The sequence below is a fragment of the Orcinus orca genome, chromosome 15 (genome assembly GCF_937001465.1).
Source record: "Orcinus orca chromosome 15, mOrcOrc1.1, whole genome shotgun sequence".
Lineage (NCBI taxonomy): Eukaryota > Metazoa > Chordata > Mammalia > Artiodactyla > Delphinidae > Orcinus > Orcinus orca.
The window spans coordinates 50,881,303-50,900,731 of record NC_064573.1 but is presented as its reverse complement, the minus strand read 5'-3'; the positions used below and the strand labels follow the sequence as shown (position 1 = coordinate 50,900,731).

The 19,429-nt window shown below is 42.6% G+C and overlaps 1 protein-coding gene and 1 long non-coding RNA gene across 2 annotated transcripts in view; one reads left to right on the top strand and one right to left on the bottom strand.

Moving 5' to 3' along the window:
* Positions 1-19,429, bottom strand: part of ESCO1 (establishment of sister chromatid cohesion N-acetyltransferase 1) — a 1,212,023-nt gene that overhangs the window by 545,965 nt on the left and 646,629 nt on the right. The gene's annotated exons all lie outside the window — the stretch shown is intronic.
* On the top strand, positions 94-6,826 carry LOC125961274 (uncharacterized). Its single transcript, XR_007471734.1, has 3 exons — positions 94-118; positions 6,168-6,363; positions 6,637-6,826. It is a non-coding gene; the product is annotated as an uncharacterized LOC125961274 (long non-coding RNA).

The following is a 19,429-nucleotide window of genomic DNA, read 5'->3' as shown; positions in this document are numbered from 1 at the left end:
GAGATGTGCGTGACGTGCGTGACGTGTGTGACGTGGGCGACGTGGGCAACGTGGGTGACGTGTGTGCTGTGGACGACATGAACCACCGTTCCCAGGACTCTTCCTCGGGCATCCCAAGGTTTGTGGTCTAAGCCCTGGGGTCCCACTTATGCTGCTTAAAAACTAGGTCAGCGAAGTAGGTGACGCTTTACTGGTTAGCCATCGAGGGAGAAAATTAACCCTGTGTGTGTTTGCGTTTGCGGGATTTTTCCAAAGATAGAACTTTCAAAGAGATTTAGGATCAGGGTGGAAAACAATATAACAAAGCAATTTTTAAAAGGACTTTTTTTTTTTTTCCATTTGGCTATGCTGTTTTTGCTAAGCGCCTAAATAAGCCTCATTTTTATCCACGGAGCTAAGTTTTAAGAAACAAACTACCCAGCTGAGTGAAATGTTTAGGCGGGGCTCAGGGATGCCAAGCTAAGGTCTCATCTGAACAGAGTGGAAACCGGGTGAAACCACGAGGCCCTCAGGGAAGCCCGATTATCTGGATTTGAGGCAAATGGTCCAGGTGGCTGTTTAGAGTCTTCGAATTTACAGCTTCCATTCCAAGCCAGTAACTCAGCTGGGCCCCCCCGGTGACCTGTGTTCCACACCTCGGACCAGTTTTCCCGGAGGTGGCTTATTCATTAGCAAATGTGAGAAATTACTAATTAGCACCCCTCTACCGAATTACAGCAGTGGAGGTTATAGGTGAGTGTTTAAAAAGAAGACCGAGTCCTCCTGTTCTCTTCCCTTCTGAGCTACTTGGATTAACAATGGAAGGATGCTTCCACCAATGAAACCACCATAGTAGTCAAGACTTTTAAAACTGAAAAGATGGGTGTCAAAAGAATGCTAAGAAAGTTTGGAAAAAATGAAAAAATTCATAACACTCCCATCCTAATGTGACTGTAGCATTTAGTCTTTGCCCACACGGGGCATTTGGTATTGTGACAGCCTCACTGTAACATAACCATTTAGTACTGTACTTTTCTCTCTTAATATGATATCATACATATGCGTTGCCTTAATCATGATAATTTTCAGTGTCTGCGCCATATTTATCACGTTGACACTTGGAATATACTAGCCAATTCCTTTGATGAACATTTTGATTCTTTCTAGATTTTCTGTTATTGAGCTGGTCAGCAACATTTTGGTGTGTAGATTCTTTGTCTTCTTTCTTAAGGAAATACCGGCAGTGACAACTGAAAGCAAGGCAGCTGGGCAGATGGCGTCACTCTTATGCTTCTGTCCACACTGGAGGGAGATGCTCAGTGCTTTCAAACCGTCTCACGAGGCTGCTCTTTGAAGTGCTTTTTCAATCGCTTTAAAATATCTGTCCTAGGTTCATACTTACGCTTCTGTCTTCATTCTCTCCTACTCCCTCTCTCGTTGTCATTCCTCAACCCAAATCTGCCTCTTGGACTCCTCGCAAACATCCGTCTCCCCATCCCTGGAAGGGTCTCGTCTGACCGATCCATCTTTTCGCTCCTGGCTCCTTTCTGAAGATCTGTTCTCGGAGGGATGGAGAGGGTAGGGGAACTACATGCATTTGAATTGTATCAGTCTCTGGATCTGATGTCTTAGCTCAATATTATTTCTTATCCCACTTACATCAGGAGCCCTCAAGGCAAGGGCCTTGCCTCTACATGCACCATGGAGAACAGAGAGCCCTGCTGGCACCTGGCCAACAGGGAATGTTGTCGTTATAAGGTGTCAGTGATCGGAAGATGTGCAGAAATGTTCAGGGAGGTTGGACCTGTGCTAGAAATGAATGGGGCTTCCTGGGAGGACCACTAAGGGAAGAGGCTTCACAGGAAGGGGGCAGTTCTGAGCTGTCATCTGTGTTTTCAGAAAACGCGATGTCTGGGGCTTCTGCTGCTGGGGGATATTGCCACTCGAGAAGGTGCTTGGATGGGGTGCTGGCCACTCAGATATAGCTCCATGGAGCATGTTGAGTCCTGCCAAGTTGAATTCAGGGGAATGACAAGCAAATAGCTTTGGGATAATCCTTCAATGACGTTGAACAGTAGGACTGGAACTCCTTGACAGTTTCTATATTTTAATACTCGAAGTTTCAGAATGGAGGGTGAACTTGAGAGAGGATTTTTTCAGGTATAAAAATCCCTTGTTGGATCAAGCCAGCGGGACCATCCATCCTCTGTTGACATCCATTCTCTGTTATCCTTTTTGACTTTATCCTAAGATATTAGTGATATATACTTAACCTTTCTAGATAATTTTAGCTAAGGTCCTTCATGAGTTGAACAGAAATTACATCAAGTAGGAGAGAAATCAAAACCCTATCTGGGAAAAAAAAAAAAAAAAAACCCTATCTGGTAAGGGCCCTTCACTTCAGGTTTTACAACAACTTAGCTGAGTAGGATGCTTCTACAAAAGGGTTCTTTCTAATGCAGAATCTGTTTTCGTGTTTGAAATGTGTTGGTGGTTATGAATTTGCTGTTATGTTTATATAACTTGCATAGGAGGGGTACCTATACTTCTATTTACATATTGTTCTATAGCTCAACAAGCATTTTAATATACATTTTCTCTTTATTCTTATAACAACTTGTGAAGTAGATATAGGTCTGCTTCCACTTATAGAAGTGGACGGTGAGGCAGAAGAAGGTAAGGGATTCAGGCGCTCAGTTGTTAAGTCAGAGTTTGAACGCAGTCTTATGTATTTGTCTAGTGTGCTGTCTCTCTGACATGGAAAGTGATGGTAACTTCTAGTGTAATCTCATCCTTTTTTGTCTTTGTGAGTATTCCGTGATTTGCTCCCACTGTCTCTTCTTACAGTCTTTCTGTCTGTCTCATGGGTATCATTCTTGTGTTGTTAAAATACCAGAGACCCCATTGGACTTTGTATTGGTGAAATGGTCAATACAGGAGGCCCAGAAATGACAGCCTCAGGTATTTTCAGGAAACAGAATTGGAAGAGGGGAGGAAACGAAAGCCCGGTCAGCTGAAGAACCCATTAGACACCATGTGAAGCCCACATGAGGCATTTAAACAGAAATGTTCTGACGTGTGGGTTGAAGGAGAGTTGTCACTTCTAAGGTGTTTCTGGAATGCTGTAACTGCTCCAGAAATGCTGCAGAGCTGCCGTGATAATGCTGATTTGATCTCCAGTAAATTGTGGCCCTACCAGAAGTGAACATTTTTGCCCTCTGCTAATAGAGAAGCATAAGTGTTCAAATTGCATTTTAATTGAATTACATAAATTGCTCATCTTGTCCTTAGGGTCTCTTGGTACATCCAATATCATTACTGTGTGGCTTTGGGCAAGTTACTTCACCTCTCTGTGCCTCAGTTTCCTCATTTATGAAAAGGCAGTAATATTAGTCTCTACCACATATGGTTATTAGGTGGATGGATTGTGTTTAAGTTAGTCCCCTAGTCAATAAATGTTAACTATTATTGCTATTATAAAGGCTAACTTGTCCTCACACATATTATCAATGCTAGGTTTGCTCTTCCACTGGTAATGAGTACATTTCTTTGTTCATTTAAAAAAATTGTGGTAACATATACGTAACATAAAATTTACCATCTTAACCATTTTTTAGCATATGGATCTGCGGCATTAAGTACAGAACAGGTTATTGTAATTGGGGAGTGGACCAGGGGAGGGATGGGTGTGGGCGCTGTACGTGCAGCATCCAGAGTGAGGGTCTTGGCCCCTCCTCTGCCTGTCTTTCCGAGCATAGTACAGCGCAGGCGCCAGCAGGGTGATCGGGCCCTGCACAGAGAGCTGGGTGACCGTTGTCTGGAAGTTCTGTGAGCCACTGAGAGGCTGAGCCTGACGTTTACGTCGTGTCATCTCTCCACGTTGTTTTTCTTCATTTCACTGGCTTCTTTTGCTCAATCACTTTTTGAACCTGGGTTCAGATCCATTTTGCGGATATCATTTGTTTGAAAGGTTGGCAAATCAGTAGCAGAGAGAACCGTTTAGAAGATCTACGTTCCACGATCAGAGGTTCATGACTCCGGTCTTGCAGGGCATCTGGATTAAGCCTGGAGTGGAACTCAGTGATTTTACTGCATTCCTTGAAATTGACCAGGCCAGAAGTTTAGAAGGTCAGTTTCTGAAAATCATAAGGTTGTGGGAACAAGCAGACTTTCATAAAATGGGAAGCCAAAACGCCTATCTCTCAGATTATTTCTTCAAGTTGCTGGTTCCATCATCCCGTAGCTGGTGAGCATGAGAACAGCTGGAAAAGTGACTGATCTGATGCTTGGCACATGTGTCTGCAAATTCAGTCTCAGAGAGATGGTTTGAAATGCATTTATTCTTCCATGTATCCCTTCAACAAACATGTTCTGAGTATGTGCTAGAAATTGTAGTGGTCACTGGAATTCTGCCTTTTAAAAGGATCTTGTCTCCCTCAGAGAGGGTTTATTGCAAGAAGTTTCTAAAACGTAACTTTTCAGGCAAATGCCTTTTATCCCCAGTGTTAACTTTGTTATTTAACTCTTCTGGACCTGTTTAGTTTACAGGTGTCAAACAGACACAAGCTTTTTAATATACGTGAGAGATCCTAGGCTGGCAGACTGTTAAACATCAAAGAGCATCAGCTGTCTCCAAGGTGGCTGTTCTAGCAGTTTCTTAGAGCTCAGAAAGTGAACTATTGGCAAACTAAAGGGTCCAGGTGGGCACACCCAGATGCAATCGCCTAGGAGCTAGAGTTTTTAGTTTAATTTTTTCTAGCTTTATTGAGATATAATTGACATATAACATTGTGCATTTTAAGGTGTACAATGTACTGATTTTATATGTGTGTATACCCTAAAATGATTGCCACAGTAAGGTTGGTTAACACATTCATCACCTTACGTAGTTACAATATTTTTTTTATGTTGAGGACTTTTAAAATCTACTCTCTTAGCAACTTTTAAGTATACAACACAGTATTGTTAACGCTAATCACCGTGTTGTACATTACATCCCCAGGACCTATTCATCTTATAGCTGGAAGTTTGTACCCTTTGACCATCTTCACCCATTTCCTCCATCTCTATCCCCTGCCCCTGGCAACCAACAATCTGTTCTTCCTTTTCTATAAGTGTGGTTTCTAAGTTTTTAAAATTTATTATAATTAACTAAGCAAGGGCTCCACTTGCATGTGGGACCTTCCCGGACCAGGGCTCGAACCCGTGTCTCCTGCATTGGCAGGCAGATTCTTAACCACTGCGCCACCAGGGAAGCCCAGATCCTCAGATTTTATTCAACTTTTTTGTACCCTTTTACCAACCTCTCCCTATTTCCCTCAGAGTGTGTTTTTTTTAGATACCACATACAAATGAGGTCATTCTCTTATTTCACTTAGCATAATGCCCTCAAGGTTCATCTGTGTAGTCACAAATGGCAGGATTTTCCCTTTTTATGGCTGAGTAATATTCCATCTCATATATGTCACATTTTCTTTACTGTAAATAATGTTGCAATGAACATAGGGGTGCAGATACCTTTTGAGATGGTGATTTCACTTCCTTCCAATAAATACTCAGAAGTGGAATTATTGCCAGGTCATATGGAAGTTCTATTTTAAATTTCTCCAGGAGCCTCCATGCCGTTTCCACTGCACCAATTTACATTCTTACCAACAGTGTACAGGGGTTCCCTTTTCTCCACACCCTCACCAACAATTGTTATCTCTTTTCTTTTTGATATAAAGATTTTTATTTAGCCATCTATCCATCTGTCCATCCATCCATCTAGAAAGCATTGCATATGCTCTCAGGCATTAGGAATTTTCATGAGCAGGGAATCATATGTAGCATTTCCCTGTCGAGTCTGACTATGGAAACCCAGGTATTCTGTGGAACAGAGTTTTAGAGACACTAAAAAGTGAAGTGTGCAATACTCTTGCATTTGCTTTAGTGCCTCTCCTATAAAACCTAACTTGACTAGGCTTTATATCTACCTGGGTATTTTTCGAAGAGTAAGATTTTTGGAAAGCGGCAGCTAGACTTTGTTATATCCTAAGATGCTGTGACATCTCTTCTTCTCCCAGTGACCTGTGGTCCTCAACTTTCAGTTTGGATGAAGAGAATAGAGACATGGGTATCTGAGTGTGCCAGGCCTCCCCTCCTGCATTTTCTAGATAAACAAAAACTGCCACCTTTCTTTCATGCAGAGCCACCTGGCCTCTGGCCTCACACCTGGGATGTTTCATCTTGAAGTATCTGGTTGACCTGCCTTTCCACTCTCTGCCTCCTACTCCTAATTGGAATCCGGGGAGTTGTGAATGTGTGTTTGGGTAGAAGCAAGAATTGTTCCACCACCTGGAGGTTCAGCAGGCACACCGCTGTGGTGTTTACGTTTGTGTGAAGGTGCAGAGGTCCTGGCTGGAAACTCATGTCTTGGGTTGGGTCTAACATGCTGGTGATGCCCTGGGAAATCCATCCCCCAATTTCCTGGGGTCCCCAGCTTCCACCCTCTCCCTGAAGTCTCCTGTCTCATCCCACCGTGGATAAGGTGGTGGGGATGTGGGGGAGAGGATGAGGAAGGATATCTCCCTTTACGTATTTAAGGGTCAAGAAGTCGTAAATGCTTCCTTGGCTGAAGAACAGTGCTTCCTGACATGTTGCTTGCCTTGCTATTAGGTTTCTTAGCAGGAAGACATGGGTTCTCCTTCCCGCCCACGAATATTCCAAGGTGTGGAGATGGTCACACTACAGAGATATGTAATAGAAAAGAAGATGAAAATGGCTTCAAGTCCCTTCCTGCCTACCTGGAGGAAGTAGAAGAGTGAACCTACAAACAAAAATAGTTGTTTCCCTAAGTTCATAAAAATCGCCTTCAAAAATACAGATGGCTCCATTGTCCTGTGTGATAACATGATGAGTGGCGTGTTTAAAGAGACACTTGGGTGTAAGCTTTTAGTTTCACACAAGTACATATGTCAGCATCATCATTATCCAAATAAGACAATTTATGTGAAAGTGCTCTGTAAACAGTAAAAGAAGTATGTATAGGAAGTGATTCTTGTTGTTCTCGCCCTGTTACAAATGCCACCTATTAAAGCTCTGCTTTTTGTGGGGTGGCTTTTCTAAGGCTGGCTTTTAATGCTTAAACCATGTGAATACCCACTCGATAGATCTCCGGAGGCTCCTAGGGTCAAAATATCTCTCCGTGTTGTGTTACCTCAAATTCCCATCATTTGTCCTGCTTGTATGTTAGCTGCACAGGAAACATACATTTCCTTCTAGGCAGGAAACACAAAAGAAGGAAAAGACCTACAAAAACAAACCCGAAACAATTAAGAAAATGGTAATAGGAACATACATATCAATAGTTACCTTAAATGTAAATGGATTAAATGCTCCAACCAAAAGATATAGACTAGCTGAATGGATACAAAAATGAGACCCATGTATATGCTGTCTACAAGAGACCCACTTCAGACCTAGGGACACATGCAGACTGATAGTGAGGGGATGGAAAACGATATTCCATGCAAATGGAAATCAAAGAAAAAGCTGAAGTAGCAATTCTCATATCAGACAAAATAGACTTAAAAATAAAGACTATTACAAGAGACAAAGGAGGACACTACATAATGATCAAGGGATGAATCCAAGGAGGAGATATAACAGTTGTAAATATTTATGCACCAAACATAGGAGCACCTCAATACATAAGGCAAATGCTAATAGCCATAAAAGGGGAAATCGACAGCCATAGTAGGGAACTTTAACACCCCACTTTCACCAATGGACAGATCATCCAAAATGAAAATAAATAAGGAAACACAAGCTTTAAATGACACATTAAACAAGATGGACTTAATTGATATTTATAGGACATTCCATCCAAAAACAACAGAATACACTTTCTTCTCAAGTGCTTATGGAACATCCTCCAGGATAGATCATATCTTGGGTCACAAATCAAGCCTTGGTAAATTTAAGAAAATTGAAATCGTATCAAGTATCTTTTCTGACCATAATGCTATGAGGCTTGATATCAATTACAGGAAAAAATATGTAAAAAATACAAACACATGGAGGCTAAACAATACACTACTAAATAACCAATAGATCACTGAAGAAATCAAAGAGGAAATCAAAAAATACCTAGAAACAAATGACAATGAAAACATGACAACGTAAAACCTATGGGATGGAGCAAAATTAGTTCTAAGAGAGAAGTTTTTTGTTTTTTGTTTTGTTTTGTTGTTTTTGTGGTACACGGGCCTCTCACTGTTGTGGCCTCTCCCGTTGCAGAGCACAGGCTCCGGACGCGCAGGCTCAGCAGCCATGGCTCACGGGCCTAGCCACTCCGCGGCATGTGGGATCTTCCCAGACCGGGGCACGAACCCGTGTACCCTGCATCGGCAGGCGGACTCTCAACCACTGCGTCACCAGGGAAGCCCCATTTGCTGTTTTTAAATGAAAGCTCTGTTTCTTATTTATTTATTTATTTTTGGCTGCGTTGGGTCTTTGTTGCTGTGCGCAGGCTTTCTAGTTGCTGCGAGAGGGGGCTCCTCTTTGTTGCAGTGCACGGGCTTCTGATTGCGGTGGCTTCTCTTGTTGCGGAGCATGGGCCCTAGGTGCACGGGCTTCAGTAGTTGTGACATGTGGGCTCAGTAGTTGCAGCCCGTGGGTTCTAGAGCACAGGGTCAGTAGTTGTGGTGCACGGGCTTAGCTGTTCCGCGGGATGTGGTATCTTCCCAAACCAGGGCTCGAACCCAAGTCCCCTGCATTGGCAGGCAGATTCTTAACCACTGCGCCACCAGGGAAGTCCCGAGAGTGCTCTGTTATTACATAGCTTTATTGTTGACAGTTTCTCACTCACATTATCTTCTTTATGTTGTGGAATTACATGGTACAATCTAAACCTCTGAATAACTGGCTCCCTCCATACTTATGTGACGTAATCCAATGTACTTTAGGTAACATATTTTGGTTCAAAGAAGCCTTAAAGAGTATGGAATCTGCATGAATTCAAATTGTTCCCTGCTCTATTTCTTCCAGCTTGACACCAGGGCAGCTTTATGCTGGCCACAAAATCTACCTCGTTTCTGAAATGGGGACTATCTCAGTAACCAACAGGGTGCATATGTTCTTGCATCTTGCTTTTGTTTAACCCAAATATTGACACATTCTCTCTTAAACATTGATGATGCTTGGGAAAAAGCCAAACAGTATTACTGAAATTCCTTAAATCAATGATTAAAGATTTTTAATCTTGTCTTTCAAACAGTAAGAATGGCTGACAAGCCTAGTGTAGATATGAGTTGTACAGTAACTAAAAACATCTTTCCAACAAAATCCAAGTTAATTCTTGCTTGATGTCAATTCACAATCCATCTTAGCTTAATCCCTTCTGTTACTTAACACGGGACTTATACTGGAAAAAAACATATCCTGAAGTCAACTATTTATTATTTTTACCTGATAGAGAGTCACAGGAATTGAGAACTGGAAAAGACTTAGGAAACCTATGGTTTATCTCGGACCTAAACACTGGAGGTCCAAAGCGATCAAATAACTTCCCTGAAGTTTCAGAGATAGTTAGTGACGACCCAGGAATGGGACCCAGTTTTCCTGACTGACACCAGTGATTCACGGCAATGCCCACTCCCAGCCGTGACCTCAACCCTCCCTCTGAAGAAAGAAGTCTCAGACTCACCTTGAGCTGGGAACCCATACAGGTGAGGCTGACCAGCAGAAGCTGCAGCTGTCCTCCTGGCTGGCCTGTTAAGAAAAGAGGAACATTTCTCTTTTTCTAAAACCCGTTCGTTCTAGAGTAGGGGCTGATAGTTTATTTCTAAAGTATTTATCATAGCCATTATCACCATTATTATATTTTGCATTTTATAGGATTAACATTTTCCCGTACTTTCACATGCCCTCTTATCCTCATTGTACCTTTGAGTGGCAGGTGCTAGTGTTCCCATATTGCTGGTGAGGCTTGGGGCTGAGTATGTCATTTGCTGGAGGTCACATAACCAGTAGGTATGAGTAGGTAGTAGGTACAAGCTCTCACTAGAGCCCAGATCTTTTCATTCCTCTCCTTTGTCTGTTCACTTATATTAAACCTTCTGTTACTGAGACGACAAACCCTTGTGTAACTCTGAGGGAGGAATTTAAATCTTTGATTTATGTTGAAAAACATAAATTGGATTATTTGATTCCTGCTAAGTCACTCTCTTTGGCTTCTGACTTTTGCAAAATCCTCACCAAAAGGCTACTTCATGCCTGGGTTTCTGTTTGGAAGGTTCTTGTTCCAAGTGTCTGCTCTGTGGCCCTGGACTCGACTGCACTGCGTTTCCACTTAGGGAGGATCCCAGGCCAAGCTGATGAGGGTCCTTTAGTTCCCAGAAGAGAACACTGGAGGCACCTGTCTCATTTTTTCTCACGTGCACTTTCCAAATCCTGAAATCTGTGGCTTTCTGGAAGTTTCTGTTAAGAACTCAGGGGCTTATTCTAATGGTTACAAAGGGCTGGTTGGGTCAATTTCCTTAGGGCATGACCTTTCTCTCTGGGAGAATTCTGCACCTACAAATCATGGATGGAACAAGGAAGTATTTTTATTCGTGTGTCCTGCATTCCCTTTTTTCTTTTGAGTAGTCTCCCGAAGGCCCCAGGATTACCTCTCCTCGCCTCAAATGTAAACAAGTCATAAATTCTGCAGTAAAGCAGTGCAAAGGTTTTAGAGACTGTGTTTACAACCTGGCTTGATCTTCTAAAAACCGAACTTTACCCAAGATAGAGAAAAATCCAAGGAAGAAAGAAAAGAGAGAAAGAGCTTGCATCGCCTAAATCTCTCTTTTCACCTCACCGTCCTCCAGTCCTGGAGAAACGCATTCCTGGTACTCAGAGCCCAGCGTTCTCACCTACCGACATCTGCCATCCAAGTTAATGGCAGGTGGGTGTTTGTACTGCCCACAAAACCTGTTCCTGGTGATTAATGATCAGTTAAGTGACATGTTTCATATCTACAGGATGGCTTCTGTGGATAGGAGAGAACGTTCTGAGCTTCAAACTTCTTTGTTCTTTCAAGAAGTCTGGCCATGGACTCAAAGGCATCCAGAGCCGTGGATGCAGGGAGGCCCTCTGAGATGGCCCTGCCTTTGGGTCCACTTGCCAAAGCCTCCAAAAGGCTGCCTTTCGTGCTTCCATTCTTGCAGGAAAGATCGTCAGAGAGACAGGCAAGTCAAGGCTATTAGCAGTCCCTGGAAAGAATGAAGGGCGGAACCTGGGAATCTGGGGGTGGCTCAATCATTTAGACTGTTTGGGGAGGTGTCATCGATTTAAAAATATTGAGCGGGTTCCCCATGACCACTTTAATCATCTACCTTGGCAAGAGGATCTGAAATAACATTTACCTTTCTTGTTGTTTTCAATTAGCAGCAAGCAATGAGCACCGGGTCTGCTGACCTTGTCCCCTCCCCAGGCTTCTTCCCCATTAACCCCAGCCGGCCCATCCTTGCAGTCACTCCTACAGTTCCTCACCACCGGGGCTACACAGCCGTGATTAGTTACATACCTTCTTTGGGCTGTATTTGCCTTTATTTCTCACATGTGCTGGCTTTCTCTACTGCCTGTGAGTGTAAGACTCTCAGGATAGACAGAGAAACACCTAATAGCACAGTGAAGGCAGAGTGACTGACTCTGCCTGGTCATTGGTTGGGAGCTGAATCTAAAAGTCTCTACAATTCAGCTGGCGAGACAGGGCTCTGCTGGCATGAGAGTAGACTATGTGCCAGTGGCTGAGCCACCAAAGGTGGATTTGCCACCGTCATTGTCTCCACCAGTCCCTGCTAAAGTTACCCAGCAATGAAAATAGTCATCCTCATAATATCTTTGGATCTGGACAATGTTATTTTTGAATTCTGTATATAATTCTAAAGGAACATTGCTATTTTTATTAAACTTGCCTCAAAGATATGCTTGCTATAAAAAACACTTCTTCAAGACACATTCCTGAATTTTCTGCTTTTAACCTCATGCTCTACTGTATAGAAATTCTGGACCCACCGCTGGCTACCTCCGTGGGTTACAAAGATAGAGTTTGAGGGGCTCACAGTAAAAGAAAACTGATGAGTCAATATTGGTCAATGCAGAAACCCTATCACAAGGCCAGCAAATGTCAGAAACAGACGTTTTATTTGAGGTGTCATACATTTCAGGGCATAGAAGAAGGAGTGTGACTGACGGGTACTTGTTTCAGAAGGAGATGGAGGTAATTTTGCTGCACACATCCTGCCAAGCACAGGGTAGATAAATAACATTCAGCAAGTTAGAATTTGTTTAAACAGTGGGCGTCTCACCAGGTGTCAGAATCATAAATGTGCCTCAAGTTCCTTTTATCCCATCTTCTGCATATAACAATCCTGATCCCTAATTGCAACAGTTTTTTGGATTGCCTAATAAAGCAAACTGTCCTTTAAACACAAACTCCTAAGCGACAAACTCGGATGAAAGTTAAGCTTCCGGGAATCCAAACCTCAATGTGCGTGGTGTAAATCCAAAATAATAGTGAGTCCTCAGGGAGAACTTTGCTTCAACAACTGACCCCATGTGGTCTGATTCCCCCCAGTCTACATAACAACCGGTGAGATAGATGTGATCATCCCCATTATACGCATGAGAAGACTGAGGCTCAGAAGGTAGATAATGTGCCCAGGAGCAGAGCTGTAAGTGCTGCAGCAGCGTCTGCATCCAGGTCTGTCTGAGCAAAGCTCCCGCTTGTTGTACTTCACAATATTAATACATAGAATTGGGTTTGGCATGCAAGGGAGCCCATTGGAATTATATTTCAGGTATTTTCCAAACCATTTATTTTATTTTATTTTTTCCTTTTCCATTTGGCTTTTAGGAAATTTTTTAAAAATTGAAGTACAGTTGATTTATAATATTGTGTTAGTTTCAGGTGTATGGTAAAGTGATTCGGAATATATATCTATTTTCCTTTTTATAAAATTCTTTTCCATAGTAGTTTATTACAAGATAGTGAATATAGTTCCCTGTGCTATCCAGTAAATCCTTGCTGTTTCTCTATTTTGTATGTGGTAGTGTGCATCTGTTAATCCCATACTCCCAATTTATCTCTCTTCCCACCCCGCCCCCCTTCCCCTTTAGTAACATAAGTTTGTTTTTTATGTATGTGAGTCTGTTTCTGTTTTGTAAATATGATGTCACTTCTTTCATTTGTACTATTTTTTAGATTCCACATGTAAGTGATATCATATAATAGTTGTCTTTCTATGCCTGACTTACTTCACTCAGTATGATAATCTCTAGGTCCATCCATGTTGCTGTAAATTTCATATTTTTTTATGGCTGAGTTGTATTCCATTGTATATATGTACCACATCTTCTTTATCCATTCATCTGTTGATGGACACTTAGGTTGCTTCCATGTCTGGCTATTGTAAATAGTGCTGCTGTGAACATTGGGGGTGCACGTATCATTTTGAATTATAGTTTTCTCTGAATATATGCCCAGTAATGGGATTGCTGGATCATATGGCAGCTCTATTTTCAGTTTTTTCAGGCACCTCCATACTGTTCTCCATAGTGGCTACACCAATTTACGTTCCCACCAACAGTGTAGGAAGGTTCCTTTTCTCCACACCCTCTCCAGCATTTATTGCTTGTGGACAAGTCATTTATTTTAAAAGGGACAAGGGGGAGAAGGTCATATATGGCTTTATTGCTTTCTTCTCTTCACGTCCCATTTCATTTTTTTTTTTTTCTTCATTCCAATTCCTCTCTTGGTTACCTCAAGTCCTGCCTAGATCCTATATTTTAAAAATAATTTATTTAAAAATAATTTTAAACTTATAGAAGTTGTAAGAACAGTACAAAGAGACTTGGTATCTTTTTCACCCAGATTCCCCAGTTATTAATATTTCATATGTGCAAGCCCTTTCTCTTGCCTTCTGTCTCTCCATATATGTAGTTTAATTACACATAATATACATAGATAAATAATTAATACGAAGTCTTTTTCTGAGCCACTTAAGAATAACTTGCAGACGTGCTACTCCATCACCCCTCATTATTCCAGTGTGTATTGCCTCAAAGCACGGACATCCCTACACAACCAGCATACAGCCATCCAAGTCACTGTCATGTGTTATCATTTCGTCCACAGACCCCATTCTCATTTTGCCAACTGTCCCAGTGATGTCACTTCTTTCTTTCTTGTCCTGCAGACAATTCAGGGTCCTGTGTTGCGTTTAGTGGTCAAGTGTCTCCAGTGTCTTTTGATCTGGAATGGCTCTTTGGTCTTTCCCTCTCTTTCAGGACCTTGAGTGGAATGAGGACTGGCCTCTTGTTCTGTAGGGCGGGCCACCCCTTGGTCTGTCTGATACCTCCTCCTGTCCAGACTCAGGCCGTATATTCTTGGCAGGAATCCTGTAGAAATGATGCCGTGCACTGAGCAGTTGTCAGCTGTGTCACCGTGGGAGATGTTTCTCACCATAAAGTTTCCATTTTCCCTTCATAAATGATAAGGATTTTGTGAGGAGACCACATCAGTATCCTGTTCCCACCAGCCTGAGTCTCCCCTGATGACTGCCTTCTGAATCAACCACCTCTATGATGGTTGTCAAATAACGGTTTTCTATTTTTATCATTCCTTCTGCCTTCTACTGACATTCCATTGTAAGCAGAGCTTTCCCTTCTCCATTTATTTGCTTGTTATATATTTATGTATATATACACATATATATAAAATATTCACATATATAATATATGTGATATACAATATCCACGTATATATGAATGAATGCATAAATTCCTATGATTTAATGGGGTGGTTTTCTTATTGAAGTGTAATTGACATACAATATTATGTTAGTTTCATGTGTACAACACAGTGATTCAACATTTGTATGCATTGCAAAATGGTCACCACAATAAGTCTGGTGACCATCTGTCACCACATAAGGTTAATGCAATATTATCAAGTGTATTCCCCATGCTGTACATTACATCCCCATGACTTAGTTATTTTATAACTGGAAGTTTGTACCTCTTGATCCCTTTTACCCATTTCTCCACCCCTCCACCCCAATACCCCTCCCCTCTGGTGACCACCAATCCGTTCTCTGTATCTATGAGTCTGGGTTTTGTTTTATTTGTTTGTTGTTTTGTTTTTTGGAGTCCACACGTAAGTGAAATCGTGTGGCATTTGTCTTACTCTGTCTGACATTTCATTTAGCATAATGCCCTCAAGATCCATCCATGTTGTCGCAAATGGCAAGATTTCATCCTTTGTTATTGCTGAGTAGTACTCTGTTGTAGGGCTATCTGTTATTATCATTATTTATTTTTGATGCTCAAAGAGCTACATGTTTGACCAGTGGGAACCTCTTCAAACTGGCACCGTAATGCCCCATCATTCTTTTAGCTTTTCCTTACTTTGTGGCACCACATGTTCCAGACTCATTGCCTCAGGCTAGGAATCAGCCCCTTCTCTAAAGGACTGTTCCTTTTAGAGAAGAATGGAATCTGGTTCATACACAGACATATGCACTCATATACATCAATATTCCTGTACACATATAAAATGAGTGTACACTGGTACATCTAATTCTAATCTAACACTGCCATTTTCTTTTCAGCCTTCTCCTTTTCAATATTCATAAATTCCTTTTCTGATGATGAGAAACAGGTTCCCATGGTCCTTAATATATTTACTTCCTCAGACCCCCGTATGTCATCAATCTCCCCACTACTCCCAATGCCTCCTTGGTCGGCTGCCTCTGTGGTCCCCCATTTTTCCCTTCCTGCCTCTGGCTTGGCCACTGGGCCTGGTACCACCTCTGTGGTTTCACTTCACTCTCACTGCTGCTTCCTAGACACGCCTCCCTGCCCCGACCCCTCCACTGACCCCGCTGCCCAGGGAAGAGAAGGTTGCAGGTCCTATGCCATATGCTCACAATTTAAGCCAAAAACAAAGATATGTAAGAGGGGCAGCAAGCTTAATAAATACAATGGAGCTTTCTTTTCATTTTTCTTTTAGAAAAGTGTGTTCAGCATTTTCCATAACGGTGCTGTGTTGCTATTAAAATATGTTAATAACCACCTAGTAAGCTAGCATGTGGAACTACTTTCCAATTAATGAAGCAAACAAAAAGACTAAGTTTTTTTCAGTTTTTAATTTTTAAAATTTATTTATTATTTTTTCTTTTTTTTTTGCGTCTCCCTCCCTCCCACCCTCCCTATCCCACCCCTTCAGGCAGTCACAAAGCACCGAACTGATCTCCCTTCAATTTTTTAAAATTGAAGTATAGTTGATTTACCATGTTGTGGCAGTCTCTGTGACTCAGTTATACACATATAGACATTCTTTTTTCATATTCTTTTCCCTTATGGTTTATCACAGGATATTGAATATAGTTCCCTGTGCTATACAGGAGGATCTTATCCATTCTAAGTGTAGCAGCTTGCATCTACCAACCTCAACCTCCCAGTCCATCCCTCTCCCTCCCCTGCTCCCCCTTGGCAACCACAGGTCTGTTCTCCATGTCTATGCATCTATTTTGTTTTGTAGATAGGTTCATTTGTGCCATATATTCGATTCCACATATAAGTGATATCATGTGGTATTTGTCTTTCTCGTTCTGACTTACTTCACTTAGTATGATAATCTCTAGTTGCATCCCTGTTGCTGCAAACAGCATTACTTTGTTCTTTTTATGGCTGAGTAATATTCCATTGTATATATGTATCACATCTTCTTTATCCATTCATCTGTCAATGGACATTTAGGTTGTTTCCATGTTTTGGCTATTGTGAATAGCACTGCTATGAACATAAGTGTGCGTGTATCTTTTTGAATTATAGTTTTGTTCAGTTGTATTCCTAGGAGTGGGATTGCTGGATCATATGGTAATTCTATTTTTAGTTTTCTGAGGAACCTCCATATCGTTTTCCATAGTGGCTGCACCAGCTTACATTCCCACCAACAGTGCAAGAGGGTTCCCTTTTCTCCACACCCTCTCCAGCATTTGTTATTTGTAGACTTTTTAATGATAGCCATTCTGACTGGTGTGAGGTGATACCTCACTGTAGTTTTGATTTGCATTTTCTAATAATTAGTGATGTTGAGCATCTTTTCATGTGCCTACTGGCCATCTGTATGTCTTCTTTGGAGAAAAGTCTATTAAGCTCTTCTGTCCATTTTTCGATTGTTTGTTTCGGGTTGTTTGTTTTTTTGTTGTTGTTGAGTTGTATGAGCAGTTTGTATATTTTGGAGATTAATCTCAAAGGGACTAATTTTTAATCTCTTTTGAGAAGAATTTCACATGCATCTGTGTGGCACTCTTTCCTATGACCCACAATGTTTTGAGTTTGGTTTTATAAAGTAGATACCATTTCCTGACAACCAGAAAAGTTCATTGTTCACTTTTTCCCCCTTACTTTTTGTATGTGTACAAAGAACATTTCTATAAAAATTCTCACCTGGCCTATTTGGGAGGTCAGAGGGAAAAAAGAAGTTAAAACTCACATATAACTAGGGAAAAAGTGGAAGTTATCAAGTTATAAAGTTGAAATCAGAAGAACCATGGGGACCTCAGACCTATTTTTCACCCAGGCCTTTTCAGGGGAGTGGGGGAGGGATGATGGAAATCTGTGATCTTAAGACTGTTTTTAAAATCCCTCCCAACCCCCAACAATATTACTTTAGATTTTAGTAAAACTGGTTATTTCACTTTGCAATCTGCTTATTTTGAGGTTTCTTTCTGGTTATTTTGAGGGTTCTCCCATTCAGAGCAATCAGTAAAGAATTATGAGTAAGTCTGATCTTGAGGTCCTGGCGTGGGCATGGGTGGGGGGGCGGACGCAGAGTCTAGAATCAGGGCTAAACATGCAGGTGGCAGAAGTAGGCAGGCCTGGTCCCTGCTCTGTCACCTTGGGCCAAGTACCTCATTTCTCAGAGTCTCAGTTTTCTAATCTATGAAATGGGGATAATATTATGGAGGGTTGTGTTGAAGAATTAAGAGAGAGAGAGCGAAAGAGTGGGCCTAGACCTCCTGGCACGGTGCTTGCATAGGGAGGGTCCACTAAGTGGAGGTAATAATTATGAATAAAGTCTAATACTTGGCCCTTGACCTTGGTTGCTCACCAGTTTAGTCAATGAGGTTTAAGGACAGGAGAAATCAAAGCACCATTCTGTTATCTTACGTCTCCTGGTGTTGCCAATACTCCCAGAGCACAAAAGAACTTGGGTATTTTAGGAAGTTACAAAACCAAACAAACCATGTTCCAGCTCCCCAGAGGGAGGCCTCCCGCACCTGTGATTTATCAGAACTTGCTCCCTGGGGGGACAGGCAAGGGAGCAGGAAAATCAAGGCAGGGAAGCCAAGGTCCCCGGGCCAGGGCTCGGTTCAGGAGGAGTGTCCCAGGGGGTGGCTTCAGCCCCACTCTGTGGAAGAATCCTGCAAAGAGAGTTATGCCTCAGAGTTCTCCCAGTACCTGGCCTTCACTGGGCAGGGCTGCCCTGGGGGAAGAATTCCCAGGCCCTCTTGCTCTCTGCCCTTTGGGTAAAGTGGTTCCAGTAACCTGAGGGCGGTCCTCCAGAGAAGAGCCTGAGGGCGAAGCTGTAGGATCGACAGCTTCTTGAAGTGGGGGTGGGGAGGGAGGGCTGGGTGGGATGTGGGCGGAGCACTAAAGTTTCTGCCCTTAGACCCCTCCCCTGACCAGCCCTGAGGTGTCCCAAAGAGCTAGGCTGCCCGCCCTCTCCCACCCTATCCCATCCAGATTTCTCCCCCAGGAGCAGGAAGGTGGCGAAAAGGCCCTGCTGCATCTGACCTGGTTCCCTCCTCACTGCCAGGCTGGACCACAGAAACCTGACTCCTGTCCTTTTAGCCCACTTCTCTTCCGCCTCCCAAGCCCTAGGTCCTGCTCATTGTAATTATTACCAGCAAATACAAGTCACGGAAATCCCAGTAAGTGGAGCATCAGGTGTCCCAGGAGGTGCACAATGAATTGTAGTCAGTATAAAAGAAGGACTCGGGGCTTCCCTGGTGGCGCAGTGGTTGACAGTCAGCCTGCCGATGCAGGGGACGCGGGTTCGTGCCCCGGTCCGGGAAGATCCCACATGCCGCGGAGCGGCTAGGCCCGTGAGCCATGGCCACTGTGCCTGTGTGTCCGGAGCCTGTGCTCCGCAACGGGAGAGGCCACAGCAGTGAGAGGCCCGCGTACCACAAAAAATAAATAAATAAATAAATAAAAGAAGGACTCTAGTGAGGAAGAAGAGGGTTGTCCAGGACGGTGGCTGGAGAAAGAGGGAAGTGCTGAGGTTTAGGCTGGCCTTGATGGCAGGCTTCAGACTGTGCAAGAAAGGGGCAGACCTTCCAGTGGTAGTGCTGATGCGGGTAGAGAGTGAGGTATTCGTGGAGAGCCATGAATCACCCTATTAGTCAGTGGCACC